General features: G+C 42.8%; 1 pseudogene; it reads left to right on the top strand.

Moving 5' to 3' along the window:
• Nucleotides 1-11,265: 11,265 nt before the first annotated feature.
• LOC100394012 (solute carrier family 52, riboflavin transporter, member 3 pseudogene) lies at nt 11,266-17,606 on the top strand (annotated as a pseudogene).
• Nucleotides 17,607-17,854: the final 248 nt, after the last annotated feature.

Raw genomic sequence — 17,854 nt, 5'->3', positions numbered from 1 at the left:
CCAAATCCACAGAATACACATTCTTCTCAGCACCACATCACACCTACTCTAAAATTGACCACATAATTGGAAGTAAAGCACTGCTCAACAAATGCAAAACAACTGAAATCATAACAAACAGCCTCTCAGACCATAGTGCAATCAAGTTAGAACTCAGAATTCAGAAACCGACCCAGAACCGCACAGCTTCATGGAAACTGAACAACTGGCTCTTGAATGTTGACTGGGTAAACAACGAAATGAAGGCAGAAATAAAGAAGTTCTTCGAAACCAATGAGAATGAAGACACAACGTGCCAGAACCTCTGGGACACATTTAAAGCAGTCTCTAGAGTAAAGTATATAGCAATAAGTGCCCATATGAGGAGAATGGAGAGATCCCAAATTGACACCCTATCGTCAAAATTGAAAGAGCTAGAGGAGCAAGATCAAAAAAACTCAAAACCCAGCAGAAGACAAGAAATTACTAAGATCAGAGCTGAGCTGAAGGAGATTGAGACACGAAAAACCCTTCAAAAAATCAATAAATCCAAGAGCTGGTTTTTTGAAAAGATCAACAAAATAGACCACTAGCCAGATTGATTAAAAATAAAAGAGAGAACAACCAAATAGATGCAATAAAAAATAATAAAGGGGAAATCACCACAGATTCCACAGAAATTCAAACCATCATCAGAGAATATTACAAACAACTCTATGCACATAAACTAGTAAACCTGGAAGAAATGGATAAATTCCTGGACTCCTGTGTCCTCCCAAGCCTAAACCAGGAGGAAGCTGAAACTATGAATAGACCAATAACAAGGTCTGAAGTTGAGGCAGCAATTAAGAGCCTACCTCACAAAAAAAGCCCAGGTCCAGACGGGTTCACAGCCGAATTCTACCAGACACACAAGGAGGAGCTGGTACCATTCCTTCTAAAACTATTTCAAACAATCCAAAAAGAGGGAATCCTTCCCAAATCATTTTATGAGACCAACATCATCCTGATACCAAAACCCGGCAGAGACCCAACGAGAAAAGAAAACTTCAGGCCAATATCCATGATGAACATAGATGCAAAAATCTTCAACAAAATATTGGCAAGCCGATTGCAACAGCAAATCAAAAAACTTATTCATCATGATCAAGTAGGATTCATCCCAGGGATGCAAGGCTGGTTCAACATACGCAAGTCTATCAACGTAATTCACCACATAAACAGAACCAAAAACAAAAACCACATGATTATCTCAATTGACGCAGAGAAGGCATTTGACAAAATTCAACAGCCCTTTATGCTAAAAACCCTCAATAAACTCGGTATCGATGGAACGTATCTCAAAGTAATAAAAGCTATTTATGACAAACCAACAGCCAATATCATACTGAATGGGCAAAAACTGGAAGCATTCCCTTTGAAATCTGGTACTAGACAAGGATGCCCTCTCTCACCACTCCTATTCAATATAGTACTGGAAGTTCTAGCCAGAGCAATCAGGCAAGAAAAAGAAATAAAGGGTATTCAAATATGAAAGGTGGAAGCCAAATTGTCTCTATTTGCAGACGACATGATAGTATACCTAGAAGACCCCATCGCCTCAGCCCAAAAACTCCTGCAACTGATAAACAACTTCAGCAAAGTCTCAGGATATAAAATCAATGTGCAAAAATCACAAGCATTCGTCTACACCAATAACAGACTTAAAGAAAGCCAAATCAAGAGTGAACTGCCATTCGCAATTGCTACAAAAAGAATAAAATACCTTGGAATACAACTCACAAGGAACGTAAGGGACCTCTTCAAGGAGAACTACAAACCACTGCTCAACGAAATCAGAGAGGACACAAACAGATGGAGAAACATTCCATGTTCGTGGTTAGGAAGAATTAATATCGTGAAAATGGCTATACTGCCCAAAGTAATTTACAGAATCAACGCTATCCCCATCAAGCTACCATTGACTTTCTTCACAGAACTGGAAAAAACCACCATGAACTTCATATGGAACCAAAAGAGAGCCCGCATAGCCAAGTCAATTCTAAGCAAAAAGAACACAGCGGGGGGCATCACACTACCAGATTTCAAACTATACTACAAGGCTACAGTAATCAAAACAGCATGGTACTGGTACCAAAACAGAGATATAGACCAATGGAACAAAACAGAGGCACCGGAGGCAACACAACATACATACAACTATACAATCTTTGATAAACCTGACAAAAACAAGCAATGGGGCAAGGATTCCATGTTTAACAAATGGTGTTGGGAAAACTGGCTAGCCATGTGCAGAAAGCAGAAACTGGACCCCTTCCTGACACCTTACACTAAAATTAACTCCAGATGGATTAAAGACTTAAACATAAGACCTGGCACCATAAAAACCCTAGAAGGAAATCTAGGCAAAACTATCCAGGACATAGGAGTAGGCAAGGACTTCATGAACAAAACACCAAGAGCATTGGCAACAAAAGCCAAAATGGACAAATGGGACCTAATGAAACTCCACAGCTTCTGCACGGCAAAAGAAACAGTCACTAGAGTGGATCGGCAACCAACAGAATGGGAAAAAATTTTCGCAGTCTACCCATCTGACAAAGGGCTGATATCCAGAATTTACAAACAACTCAAGCAGATTTACAGGAAAAAAACAAACAAGCCCATTCAAAAGTGGGCAAAGGATATGAACAGATACTTTACGAAAGAAGACATATATGAGGCCAACAATCATATGAAAAAATGCTCATCGTCACTGGTCATCAGAGAGATGCAAATCAAAACCACATTGAGATACCATCTCACGCCAGTTAGAATGGCGATCATTAAAAAATCTGGAGACAACAGATGCTGGAGAGGATGTGGAGAAAAAGGAACACTTTTACACTGTTGGTGGGAGTGTAAATTAGTTCAACCATTGTGGAAGACAGTGTGGCGATTCCTCAAGGCCTTAGAAATAGAAATTCCATTTGACCCAGCAATCCCATTACTGGGTATATATCCAAAAGACTATAAATCGTTCTACTATAAGGACACATGTACACGAATGTTCATTGCAGCACTGTTTACAATAGCAAAGACCTGGAATCAACCCAAATGCCCATTGATAATAGACTGGATTGGAAAAATGTGGCACATATACACCATGGAATATTATGCAGCAATCAGAAATGATGAGTTCGTGTCGTTTGTAGGGACATGGATGAATCTGGAGAACATCATCCTCAGCAAACTGACACAGGAACAGAAAATGAAACACCGCATATTCTCACTCATAGGTGGGTGATGAAAAATGAGAACACATGGACACAGAAAGGGGAGTACTAAGCACTGGGGTCTATTGGGGGGAAAAGGGGAGGGCCAGTGGGAGGGGGAGGTGGGGAGGGATAGCCTGGGGAGAAATGCCAAATGTGGGTGAAGGGGAGAAGAAAAGCAAAGCACACTGCCATGTGTGTACCTACGCAACTGTCTTGCATGCTCTGCTCATGTACCCCAAAACCTATAATCCAATAAAAAATTTTAAAAAAAAAATACCATCAAAAAAAAAAAATAGATGCATAGATCAGTGGAACAGAATAGAAAACCAAGAAATAAAGTCACATACATAGAGCCAACTGATCTTTGACAAAGTTGAAAAGAACATACACTAAGGAAAGGACACCACTTTTCAATAAATGGTGATGGGAAAATTTGGTTGCCATATGCAGAAGAATAAAATTGGACCCCTATTTCTCACCATGTACAAAAGTCAACACAAGATGGATTAAAGACTCAAATGTAAGACCTGGAAATATAAAAATACTAGAAGAAAACCTAGGAAAAACTCTTTTGGACATTGGTCTAGGCAAACACACACACACACACGTATGACTAAGACCTCAGAAGGACAAGCAACAAAAACAAAAATAAATAAATGAAACTTAAACTGAAAATATTCTGCACAGCAAAAGAAACAATAAACAGTTAAGAGACAACACAGAGAATGACCAAAAATATTCGCAAGCTATGCATCCAACAGGGGATTGATATCCATAATTTACAAGGGACTCAACTTATCAACAAAATAAAAATAACCCATTAAAAAGTGAATGAAGGACATGAATAGATACTTTTCAAAAGAAGACATACAAATTACCAACAACCATATGAAAAATGTTCAACATCACTAATTATTAGAAAAATGCTAACTAAAACCACAGTGAGGTATGATCTTATAGGACTTAGAATGGCTTTTAGTAAAATGACAAAAAAAATAGGAGCATTTGAAGAAAGAAAATGCCAATATACTGTTGGTGGGAATGTAAATTAGTACAGCCTCTATGAAAAACAATATAGAGATTCTCAAAGAACAAAAAATAGGACTCCCAATCAATCCAGCAATCCCATTACTAGGCATTTACCCAAAGGAAAAGAAATAATTATATCTAAAAGATACCAGTATCCATATATTTATAACAGCACTATTCACAATAGCAAAGACATGGAATCAAATTAAATATCTATCAATGGATGACTGGATAAAGAAAATGTGGTATATGTACACAATGGAATACTATTCAGCCTTAAAAAATAATGAAACAACGTCTTTGTCAGTAATATGGATGGAACTGAAACCTATTACCTTAAGTAAAACCACTCAAACACAGAAAGACAACAATCACATGTTCTTACTGGTAAGTGGGAGCTAAACAATGTGTACATGTGAATGTAGAATGTGGGATAAGACAATGGAGACTCAAGGACAAGGGGATTTGAGGGGGTGAAGGATGGAAAATTACTTAATAGGTACAATGTACGTTATTTGGATAATGGATACTATAAAAACCCTGACATCACCACTACAGAATCTATACATGTAACAAAATTATACTTATATTCCATAAATTTATATAAGCAAAAATTATTACTATAATAATTTTTATATTAGTTTTACTGTAGTTTTTAAGTAACAGAGTTTTACTGTAGCTTTTAATTAATATTTTGTAGGTTATTTATGGATTTATAACTTATAAACCACTAAATATCAATCAATAATTAAAGGAGATACTAAACGTTTTATTACTAAGCCATTTAAAGAGTTATTCCATTTTTATTAACTCTTTATATATTATTTTAGTCCACAGAGATAACATACTATTCATTTTGACTTAAATTTTTTTAAGATTTAAACTTATTTTACTTTAGTGCATGAATGGTACAGTATTTTGTTGAATACTTAATACACTCATATGTTTCAAGAATCAAAACATAGAATGAGTATTTGGTGCACAGTCTTTCTCCACCTCTCTGTCCAGTCACCCATTTTCCCTTTCTGGAAGCAGACAATGTTATTAGTCACCTGTGTATCTTCCTACAAACATATTAGCAAATGCATACGTATATATGTTTTTATACATTCACTCTTTATACCTTTTTCAGAAAAATGATAGAAGACTGTAATTGTTTCCCCAATTTGTACATGTATGTTCAATTAACAGTATGTCTTTTTACATATTTTAACTTTTATTTTAGGTTCAGGGGTACATGTGCTGGTTTGCTATACAGGTAAACTACTGACTCAGAGGCTTTTTATTTTTTTTCCTGAACCTCTTTCTCCTCATTTCTACAATGGTAGAAAGCACTGTGGTAGAAAGTTTATATACCAGCAGTGTATAAACATGCCCTTTTTTCTGTAACCTCACGAGCATCTGTTATTTTTTGTCTTTTTAATGATAGCCATTCAAACTGGTGTGAGATGGTATCTCGTTGTGGTTTTGAATTGCATTTCTTTAATGGTTAGTGATATTGAGCATTTTTTCATATTATTCTTGGTCACATGTATGTCTTCTTTTGAATGGTGTCTGTTCATGTCCTTTGCTTGCTTTTTGCTTGAATGTTTCAATTCCTTGTAGATTCTGAAAATTAGACCTTTGTCAGATGCATAATACAAGTATTTTCTCCCATTCTATAGGCTGCATGTTGACTCTGTTGATAGTTTCTTTCACTGTGCAGAGCTCTAGAGTTTAATTAAGTCCAATTTGTCAATTTTTGCTTTGGTTGCAATTGCTTTTGGCATTTCCATCATGAAATCTCTGGCAGTTTCTATGTCCAGAATGGTATTTCCTAGGTTATATTACAGGGGTTTTATAGTTTTGAGTATTATATTTAGGTCCTTAATTCATCTTGAGTTGATTTTTGTATATGGTGTAAGAAAGGCGTCCAGCTTCAATCTTCTGCATTTATAAGGTTGGCTCTGTGTCCCCTCCCATAATCCCATCTTGAATTGAAATCTCCACGTGTGAAGGGAGGGACTTGTAATCCCCACGTATCAAGGGAGGGAGGTGATTGGATCATGGGGAAAGTTTCGCCCATGCTATTTTCATGATACTTAGTGAGTTCTCATGAGATCTGATGTGTTAAATTCAGGTCTGAAATCTCTTTGTTAACTTTCTGCTCAATCATCTGTCTAATACTGTCAGTAAGGTGTTGAGGTCTCCCACTATTATTGTGTATAAATCTAGGTCTCTTTGTAGGTCTCTAAGAATTTGCTTTATAAATCCGGGTGCACCTGCATTGGGTGCTAACAGATTTGGGATATTTAATTCTTCTTGTTGGATTGAACCCTTTACCATTATGTAATGCCCTTGTCTTTTTTATCTTGGTTGCTTTAAAGTCTGTTTTGTCTGATATTAGGATTGCAACCCCTGCTTTTTTTCTGTTTTCCATTTGCTTGATAGATTTATCTCCATTCCTCTATCTTTGGACCTATGGGTGTCTTTCCATGTGAAATGGGTTTCATGAAGATAGCATACTATTGGATCTTGCTTCTTTATCCAATTCGCCACTCTATGACTTTTAACTGAGACACTTAGCCCATTTACATTTAAGGTTAGTATTGATATGTGTGAATTTGATCTTGTCGTTGTGTCACTAGCTGGTTATTATGCATACTTGTTTGTGTGGTTGCTGCACTAGTCTATGTACTTGAGTGTGTTTTTGTAGTGGCTGGTACTGGTCTTTCCTTTCCATATTTAGTACTTCTTTCAGGAGCTCTTGTAAGGCAGGCCTGGTGGTAGGTAACGAATTGCCTCCAAATCTGCTTCTCCGTAAAAGATCTTATTTCTCCTTTGCTTATGAAGTTTAGTTCAGCCAGATATGAAATTATTGGTTGGAATTTCTTCTCTTCAAAAATGTTGAATATAGGCCCCCAATACCTTCTGGCTTGTAGGGTTTCTGCTGAAAGGTCCACTGTTAGTCATGGGTTTCTCCTGTTAAGTGACCTGTCCTCTTTCTCTAGCTGCCTTTAACATTTTTTCTTTCATTTCAACCTTGAGGATAATTATGTGTCTTGGAGACAGTTTCCTTGTGAAGAATTCTGTGAGGGTTCTCTGCATTTCCTGAATTTGAATGTTGGCCTCTCTAGCTAGGCTGAGGAAGTTCTCATAAATGATATTCTGAAATCTTTTCCAAGTTGTTCCCTTTCTCCCCATCTTTTTCTGGGACATCAATGAGTTATAGATTTGTTCTTTTTACATAATCCTACAATTCTCAGGGGCTTTGTTAATTCATTTTTATTCCTTTTTCTTTATCCTTGTTTGACTATCATATTTCAGAAAGCCAGGGTTCAAGTTCTGAAATTCTTTTCAGCTTGGTCTATTCTGCTGTTAATACTTGCAATTGCATTATAAAATTCTTGAGGTGTCTTTTTCAGTTCTGTCAGGTCAGCTACATTATTTCTATATTGGCAATTTTGTCTGTCAGCTCCTGCATCATTTTATTGTGATTCTTACCTTCCTTGGATTGGGTATTAATGTTTTCCTGAAGCTCACTGCTCTTCATTCCTATTCATATTCTGAATTCTATTTCTGTCATTTCAGCCAACTCAGCCTGGTTAAAAGCCCTTGCTGGAGAATTACTGTGGTTGGTTGAAGGAAAGAATGCACTCTGGCTTTTTGAGTTGCCAGAGTTCTTGTGCTGTTTCTTTCTCATTTGTGTAGGTTAATGTTCCTTCAATCTGTGAAGTTTCTGTCCTTTGGATAGATTGTTTTGATTTTTTTCTTCTTTGATGTCCTTGGAGATTTGATAAAGATATAAGGTGGGTTTCATTGACTGGCTTCAATACTAGTTCTCTCCTGGGTCTTGGAGGAATCCCCTCCAATTGCTGTCTCTGTGCCCATGTTTCTTTTCTTGAGAGCTCTGGTCCACAGGGCTCCCTCAGACTGGGGATAAAGTTGGCCAAATTATGTCCTTGCCAGGTTGCCCCTAATCTGCCATTTATGTGCTTCCTGGGGAAACATATGGTTATCTCCACCCACAGAGTTCAGGTGGATGTGGAACTGCTGGGTTGGAAACTCTAGTGGGTGTGGCCCATCTGACTATGGGAATGGGTGGGGGTGGGATTGCCAGTCTTGTTGTTTAGGGGTTTCCAGGGCAATAGGAGGCTATGCCCCTAGGCACATTCAGGCGGATGTAAAGCAGTTGGACTGGAAGCTCCAGCAGATGTTGCCCACCTAGTTATTAGTGATGGGGGTGAGTAGGTTGATGCATCCTACCACTGGGACAACAGGAGGCTACACTCTTCAGCTGAGCTCACACAGAAGTGGGGCTATTGAGTCAAAAGCTTTATCAAGTGTTGCCCACCTGGCTACCAGTGGTGAGGGCAGGTGGAGACTCATTCTTTATCATCCAAGTGTTTCTTGGAACATCAGGCAGCTGTGCCTCTAGTCAAGCTCACACAGAAGCAAGGTCACTGGAATAGAAGCTGTAGGTGTTGCCTGCCTGGATACCAGTGGTGGGGGCAAGTGGGCTCCCATGCTGTGCTGTCTGACTGTTTCCTGTGACAACAGGAAGCTGCACCCTCCAGCTGAGTTTACTGCAAAAGCATGCCTACTGTTCTGGAAGCTCTAGACGGTTTTGCCCACCTGGCCACCAATGGCAGGAACAGGTGGGGGTCTCAGCCTCTGCCTCCAAGTGTTTCCCATTACAACAAGAAGGTGAACTCTCCAGCTGGGTTTATGCAAAAGCAAGGCTGCTAGGCCAGAGGCTCTAACAGGTGTCACCCCGATGGCTACTAGTGGCAGGTGTGGGATGGGTCATTTGCTCTGTCATTGCGGTGTTTCCTGTGACAACAGGAAAGTGTTCCCTCCAGCTGAGTTCACATAAAATTAGGACCACTGGGCTGGAGGCTCTAGCAGTTGTTGTCCACATGGCTACCAATTGTAGGGGAGGGTGAGGTCTCATGGTGTGCCATTGGAGTATTTCCTGTGACTACAGGAGCTATGCCCTCCACCTAAGTTCACACAAAGGCAACGATGTTGGGAGAGAAGCTTCAGCAGGTGTTGCCCAGCTCCTACCAGTGGCAGGGTGGGTGGGGGTCTTATGCTCTGCCATTAGGGTGTTGCCTGTGAAAACAGAAAGCTGCAACCTCCAGCTTAGTTCACACAAAAGTGGGACCACTGAACTGGAGGCTCCAGCAAGTATTGCCCAGCTGGATACTAGTGGCAGAGATGGGAGAGGTGGCCAGATGAGTTCAGGCCAAAGCTGGACTGCTGGGCTAAAAGGTGGTGCTGAGCCCTGGCCAGCAAGCAGTGGTGGAGCAACATGGCACTGCACCTGTGACCTCTATTTGGAGAGGTGGCAGCACTGCTGGTCTTCTCCAGGGCCCAGGGCTTGTGGAAGTCCCACTGGACTCAGGAGTTGCCCCTACAAAATGTCCAGGTGTCTCTCTGCCTCGGTCTAGAAGCATGGTAGGGGTTGGGGGGAGGGCCAAGGTGGTTCTCCCATTCCAGTCTTACACAGGTGCCTGTGGACAGTGTGAATCCCCCTGGAGGCTCTCATTCATTCACCCTTTCCTGTGTTGGAAAGGTTCTCCTGGCTCTGTGCTGAGCCCAGACAGGCTGATACCCAGCTTTGCTCCTCTATGTTCTCTGTTTCTCTGATGCCCTGATGGATCCCGCTTTGGTTTCTGAGATAATAGGCCTGCAGGGTCTATTTTCAGTAGCCCTTTCATTTTCTCTCTGTGTGAGTGGTGAACATAAGCTCCTTCTAGTCCACAGTATTAGCCCTGCTAACCCAAATGTTTTCATTAGTAAAGAAACATTATTTATGCTTCAGCTAGTTAAAATTTAATCAACCTTAGTTTATTTTAAGATTCAATTTATATATTTTAGGACTCTCCTATTCAATGGCTAAATTATTTTCAGGTTAAAAAAATCTCTCAAATCATATCCTCTGAGTCTTTTAGAGAAATAGTCCCAAACTAAGGCTAAATCCAATTTCTTTGTCTAGGTGGTTTCTGTAGCCCAGCAGGAGAGATGAGCCTTCATCTACATATAATACCCCTCTCTCCCTGCTTTTCACAGTAAGTTTATAGATAAATGGCTCTGGAGGCTTAAAAAACAGCATTGGGGTATAGAAGTACCCACAGTAGCATTTTGTGATACCTGGTTGACACCTCTACCCTAATCCCACGATGACTCTGGGACTCTTCCAGAAAGGACCCACTAGTCCCAAATACTTTCCAATCCATTTTGGACTGCCTCCCTACCAAACACTCTATACATATACATAAGTTATTACCTACCCAGAAAGAAAGTTTACCCAGAAGATGACATTAACAAGAATATTCTTCCATGAACTTAGAAATTATATGTTTCCATGAGTATAGGGGAAGATGGAACTCATTACAACTTAAGTACTTTTTGTAGCCATTTATTTTATAACCTCAGTTAAGCCAGCAGTTTTTTTGAACAGTTATTTTATTACTTAATGTATTAGTCTTCATATGCAAAATATGCTAAAACCAGACATGCATAGCCCAATATGTACAGTAAATCAATTATTTAAAAGTAGTTGCAGTCAACTGACACGAGAACAGAAAATGAAACACCGCATATTCTCACTCATAGGCGGGTGATGAAAAATGAGAACACATGGACACAGAAAGGGGAGTACTAAACACTGGGGTCTATTGTGGGGAAAAGGGGAGGGCCAGTGGGAGGGGGAGGTGGGGAGGGATAGCCTGGAGAGAAATGCCAAATGTGGGTGAAGGGGAGAAGCAAAGCAAAGCACACTGCCATGTGCGTACCTACGCAACTGTCTTGCATACTCTGCTCATGTACCCCAAAACCTAAAATCCAATAAAAAATTAAAAAAAAAAAGTAGTTGCAGTCTCAAGAACCTACAAAAAAATGACCACAACAATTTATAAGATACAGTTGTCTTTAAGAGCACATTTACATTATCATGAAGTGAAACAAACTGATATGTGAAAATTGACGATGAATTCAGAAAATAAAATAATGCTGTCAAGTACATAAGATACCAGTCGGAGGCCTCTGGCCCAGGGCAGATACTGCCACAGCCTTCCTGATGCACCTGCTGGTCTGCATCTTTGGAATGGGCTCCTGGGTGACCATCAATGGGCTCTGGGTAGAGCTGCCCTTGCTGGTGATGGAGCTGCCCGAGAGCTAGTACCTGCCCTCCTACCTCACAGTGGTCATCCAGCTGGCCAACATTGGGCCCCTCCTGGTCACCCTGCTCCATCACTTCCGGCCCAGCTGCCTTTACAAAGTGCCCATCATCTTTACCCTGCTGGGCATGGAAACTGTCACCTGAATCATCTTTGCCTTCCTCTGGAATATGACCTCCTGGGTGCTAGACAGCCACCACAGAATCGCCTTCTTGGTCCTCACCTTCTTCCTCGCCCTGGTGGACTGCGCCTCTTCGGTCACCTTCCTCCCCTTCATGAGCCAGCTGCCCACCTAATATCTGACTTCCTTCTTTGTGGGTAAAAGACTCAGTGGCCTCTTGCCTGCCCTGGTGGCTCATGCCAGAGCTCGGGTCTCACCATCTGCATCAATGTCACTGAGATGTCAGACAGCATACCAAGCCCTGTGCCCACAGGGGAGATTGACATCGCACAGGGAGTTTCCAGAGCCTTGGAGTCTGCCCTCCCCAGAACAGCAGCACCCCATCCCACCTGGGGAGCCGCTACCTCCCCACCCACTTCTCACCCCTGGTCTTCTTCCTCCTACTGTCCTTCATGATGGCCTGCTGCCTCGTGGCATTCTTTGTCCTCCAGCATCAACCCTGGTGCTGGGAGGCCTCCATGGAAGACCTCCTCAACAACCAGGTCACCTCCCATTCCATCCGGCCGCAGGAAGAGAATGACTTGGTCCCTTCAGGCACAATGGACAGCAGCCAGGGCCAGAGGCATCTAGATGAGAAAGCAGCCCCCTGCTGCCCAGCCCACCTGACCTTTATCTATACCCTGGTGGTCTTTGTCCATGCACTCACCAACAGCATGCTGCCCTCTGTCTAAACCTACTCCTGCCTGTCCTATGGGCCGGTTGCCTACCACCTGGCCACCATCCTCAGCATTGTGGCCAACACTCTTGCCTCCTTGCTCTCCATGTTCCTGCCTAACAGGTCTCTGCTGTTCCTGGGGGTCCTCTCCGAGCTCAAGACCTGCTTTGGGGGCTACAACATGGCCATGGCGGTGATGAGCCCCCTGCCCACCTCCTGCAGGGCCACTGGGGTGGGGAAGTCCTCATCGTGGCCTCATGGGTGCTGTTTAGCGGCTGTCTTAGCTACTTTTTTTTTAATTGCATTTTAGGTTTTGGGGTACATGTGCAGAACATGCAAGATAGTTGCATAGGTACACACATGGCAGTGTCTTAGCTACTTAAAGATGATGCTAGGCATGATCCAGTGCAACCGCAGCCACAGCACTCTGTTGTGGTGTGGGGCGGCGGTGCAGCTGGGCTAGCTGCTCAGAGCGCTGCTCACGTTCCCTCTGGTAAATATGCTGAGGCTCTTCGCTTCCGCTGACTTCCACACTGTGCACTGCCCCACCTAGACAGGCCACCAACCCCTCCCCCATTGCCAACAGCCAGAAACGGGTCCAGAGAGGCAAGGTCATAGAGCAAGCGGGGGAGCAGAGAGGCAGAGCCTGAGTACTTGAACCAAGAACGCAAGTGCCCACTAGGGACTGTGAGGAAGGTCACAGGCCTCCCATGGAACTTGGAAATGTAAGGCACAGCTCTACGCCTAACTCTGTATCACAGTACCGGTGACTACCAGTTCAGATCTCCTTTACTTTGACTCTCAAGAGAGGACTGATTTGCAGCAGCATTTAGCTGGACACAGGCCCAAGGGTATTAGAAGAGAAACAGCTGGGAGGGCAAAGCTGTCCCTTCAGGCTGTGTGACCTTGTGGAAGTCACTTGGCTTCTCTGTGCCTGTTTCCTCATCCATGAAATGTGGATTACAGTAAGTACCAGCTACCTCACAGGCATGGCACGGAGACAGAAGGAAGAAGCAGCCAGCATAAAGCAAGCCCTCCTGGGCCATCTGCTGCTGATGTGACAGTCCATGGTAGTAACAAGAGTGGTAGTCAACACAACCTAGAAGTGGCCAGAAGGGTTGATACAGGCCCCTGCCCTCTCTCCTTTGCCCCTCAATCTCACAGAGGGGCTTCTACAAGACAGGTGGCTAATGGTAGAATCTTGAGCATCTTGGCTTACGGATTCCCAGCATGAGGGACATGGTACCCCACAAACCTCTTCCTGTCATCCTTCCTGGCCCATGAAGCCCTGCTCATTGGAGAGTAATTACCCTCCTGGAGGCAGGGAGAGATGATTTGCTGGTGGGGCTAGGGAAGGCCCACCCCTAAGCTTCTGAAAATGAACTCCCCCACCAGGCTGGGGACTAGACCCACAGAACCCTGGAAATATTCTCTCAAATGGAGGGGGCAGAGGTGATTGTTATTTTGTTTTAGTTTTAGTTTTTCTTCTTTAAAATAAACACATTTCCTGCTTTAAAATATATATATATATATATCCCAGTCATGGCTGCATTCTCAGTGAGAGCCCCCACTAAATTTGTTTTCTAACAAATATAAAGACATATATTTAAACCTGTTCCCAAACTACATTTACATTGCTGATGATTGTCAATAATACAGAGTAAAACCTCATTATAAAATGGTTTTTAGAGAAGTGGAGCAAGATGGCAGAATACAAGTCTCCACCAATCATCCCCACTACAAGCACACCATCTTAGCAACTATCTACAATAAAAAAAAACTTTATAAGATCCAAAAATTAGGTGCACATTTGTAATACCTGGTTTTAACTTCATATCACTGAAAGAGGCACTGAGAAGATAAAATAAACAGTTCCAAGTCACCGACAACACCCCTGTCTTACCTCCTGTGGCAGCGTGGTACAGAGAGCATCTTCTCTGGGCACTAGGGAGAGAGAACACAGTAATTGTGAGGCTTTGAACTCAGTGCCATCCTGTTAGAGCAGAAAGAAAAACCTGATCAAACTCAGTTTATGCCTGCCATTGGAGGGAGAATGTAAACCAGCCCCAGCCAGAAGAGAATCACCAATCCCAGTGGTTGCAATGTGAGCTCCTACAAAAGTCACCACTGAGGCTACTGCACCCTATGTCTCAAAGTAAATTTGAAAAGTAGCCAAGGCCATAAGAAATGCAACTTCTAGGCAAGTCCTAGTGCTGAACTAGGCCCAGATACTGTGATTTGAGTGGGAGGGCATGTGACATACTGAAACACCAGCTAGGGAAGCCAAGGAAATGTTGGCATCACCCTTCCCCTAACTTCAGACTGCACAGCTCACAGGTCCAAAAGAGACCCCTTCTTTCTTCTTGAGGAGAAGACATGGAGGAGTGAGGAGGACTTTGTCTTGCATCTTGGATACCAGCACAGCCACAGCAGGATAGGACACCAGACAGAGTCCTAATGCCCCCATTACAAGGCTTAGCTTCCAGGCAACACCTCTAGATACACCTTTTGCCAGAAGGGAACCTGCTGCCTTGAGTGAAAAACCCAGTTGTGTCAGCATTTATCATCTGCTAACTGAAGAGCCCTTGGACCCTGAATAACCAGCAGCAATACCCAGGCCCAGTACTACATCAAGGGCCTTGGGTGAGCCTCTGAGGCTTGCTGGCTTCATGTGAGACTCAGCACAGACTACCAGCTATGGTGGCTATGAGGCAAAACTTCTGCCTGAGAAAAGAAGAGGAAAAAGTACATTGGACTTTGCTGACACATTAGGTACCAGCACAGCCACACTGGGGCAGAGCACCAAGCAAGTTCCTGGGGTCTCTGATTCTAGGTTGTGACTCTTGGATGGCAATTCTGAACCTGCCCAGGGCCAGAAAGGAGCCCACTACCTTCAAGGGTGAGTCCCAGGCCAGGCAGCATTCAGAACAAACTGACTTAAAAGCCCATGGGCCTTAGAGGAACATTAGCTGGTAGTCTGCCAGTACTCATGGTCTGGGATGGCAGTGGCTACAAGGTGAGGCTACTCTGCCTTTGGAAAGCGGGGGGAAGAGTGGAAAAAACTGCATCCTGTTTGAGTGTCAGCTTAGCCACAATACAAGTTGAACAAAACATTAAGAAGATCATTCATCAGGATCAAGTGAGATTTATCTCTGGGATGCAAAAATGATTCAACAAATGCGAGTCAATATACACGATAGATCTTAGCAACAAAATGAAGAACGAAAACTATATGGTTATTTCAATTGATGCTGAAAAAGCATTTGATAAAATTCAACATCCCTTCAGGATAAAAACCATCAGAAAACTGGGTATAGAAGGAACATACCTCAACATAATAAAAGCCATATATGACAGACCCATAGCCAATATCATACTAAATGGGGAAAAACATAAAGCCCTTCCTCTAAGATCTGGAACAGGACGAGGATGCCCACTTTCACTACTGTTATTCACCATATTACTGGAAGTGCTTGCTAGAGCAATCAGACAAGAGAAAGAATACAGGGCATACAAATTGGAAAGGAAGAAGTCAAATTATCCTTGTTTGCAGATGATATAATCCTATATTTTGAAAAATCTAATGAGTCCATCAAAAAACCATCTGAACTGACAAATTCAGTAAAGTTGCAAAATACAAAGTCAAAATACAAAAATCAGTAGCATTTATATATATCAACAATAAACAATGTGAATAAGAAATAAAGGCCGGGCACAGTGGCTCACACCTGTAATCCCAGCACTTTGGGAGGCCAAGGCAGGTGAATCATGAGGTCAGGAGTTCAAAACCAGCCTGACCAACATGGTGAAACCTCATCTTTACTAAAAATACAAAAATTAGCTGGGCATGGTGGCACATACCTGTAATCCCAGCTACTCAGGAGGCTGAGGCAGGAGAATTCCCTGAACCTGGGAGGCGGGGGTTGCAGTGAGCCAAGATCGTGCCCCTGCACTCCAGCCTGGGCGACAGAGTGAGACTTCATCTCAAAAAAAAAAAGAAAAAAGAAAAAAGTAATCCTATTTAAAATTGCCACAAATAAATTTAAATACCTAAAAATTAACTTAAGAAGGTGTATTAGTTTATTTCCACACTGCTGATAAAGACATACCCAAGATTGGAAAATTTGCAAAAGAAACAGGTAATGAACTTAGAGTTCTACGTGGCTAGGGAGGCCTCATAATCATGGTGGAAGGCAAGAAGGAGCAAGTCATGCATTACATGGATGGTAGCAGGCAAAGAGAGAGCTTGTGCAGGGGAACTCCTCTTTATAAAATCATCGGATCTCCTGAGACTTATTCACTACTGTGAAAAGAGCACAGAAAAAACCCACCCCCATGATTTGATTACCTCCCACTGGGTCCCACATGTCACATGTGGGAATTGTGGCAGTTACAATTCAAGATGAAATTTGGGTAGGGACACAGCCAAACCATATCATTCTACCCCTGGCCCCTCCCAATCATGTCCTCATATTTCAAAGCCAATAATGCCTTTCTAACAGTCCCCCAAAGTCTTAACTCATTTCAGCATTAACTCAAAAGTCCACAGTCCAAAGTCTCATCTAAGACAAGGCAAGTGCCTTCCACCTATGAGCCTGTAAAATCAAAATCAAGCTACTTACTTCCTAGATACAATGGGTATACAGGCATTGGGGAAATACAGCCATTCCAAATGGGAGAAATTGGCCAAAACAAAGGGGCTACAGGCCCCATTGCAAGTTCAAAATTCAGTGGGGCAGTCAAATCTTAAAGCTCCAAAATGATCTCCTTTGACTCTATGTCTCACATCCAGGTCACACTGATACAAGAGGTGGATTCCCATGGTCTTGGGTAGCTCCAGCCCTGTGGCTTTGCAGGGTATAGCCTCCCTCCCAGCTGCCTTCACAGTCTGGCAGTGAGTGTCTGCAGCTTTTCCAGGCACACAATGCAAGCTGTCAGTGGATCTACCATTCTGGGGTCTGGCAGACAGTGGCCCTCTTCTCACAGCTCCACTAGGTGGTGCCCCAGTAGGGGCTCTTTGTGAGAAACCTGACCCCATATTTCCCTTCCACATTGCCCTAGTAGAGGTTCTGCATGAGCACTCCACCCCTGCAGCAAACTTCTGCCTGGGCATCCAAACATTTCCATACATCCTCTGAGATCTAGGCAGAGGTTCCCAAACCTCAGTTCTTGACTTCTATGCTCTTGCAGGCTCAACACCATGTGGAAGCTGCCAAAGATTGAGGCTTGAACCCTCTAAAGCCATGACCCAAGCTCTACATTGACCCCTTTCAGCCATGGCTGGAGTGGCTGGGATGCAGAACATCAAGTCCCTAGGGGTGAACACAGCACAGGGAACCTGAACCCAGCCCATGAAATCACTTTTTCCTCCTAGGACTCTGGGTCTGTAATGGGAGGGCCTACCCTGAAGACTTCTGACATGCCCTGGATACATTTTCCCCATTGTCGTGGGGATTGACATTCAGCTCCTTGTTACTTATGCAAATTTCTGCAGTGGGCTTGAATTTGTCCTCAGAAAATGAGATTTTCTCTTCTATGGCATTGTAAGGCTGCAAATTTTCCAAACTTTTATACTCTGCTTCCCTTATAA

Source organism: Callithrix jacchus, chromosome X (genome assembly GCF_049354715.1).
Source record: "Callithrix jacchus isolate 240 chromosome X, calJac240_pri, whole genome shotgun sequence".
Taxonomy (NCBI): Eukaryota; Metazoa; Chordata; class Mammalia; order Primates; family Cebidae; genus Callithrix; species Callithrix jacchus.
The sequence above is the reverse complement of the archived record's forward strand: the minus strand, read 5'-3'. Positions and strand labels throughout refer to the sequence as shown.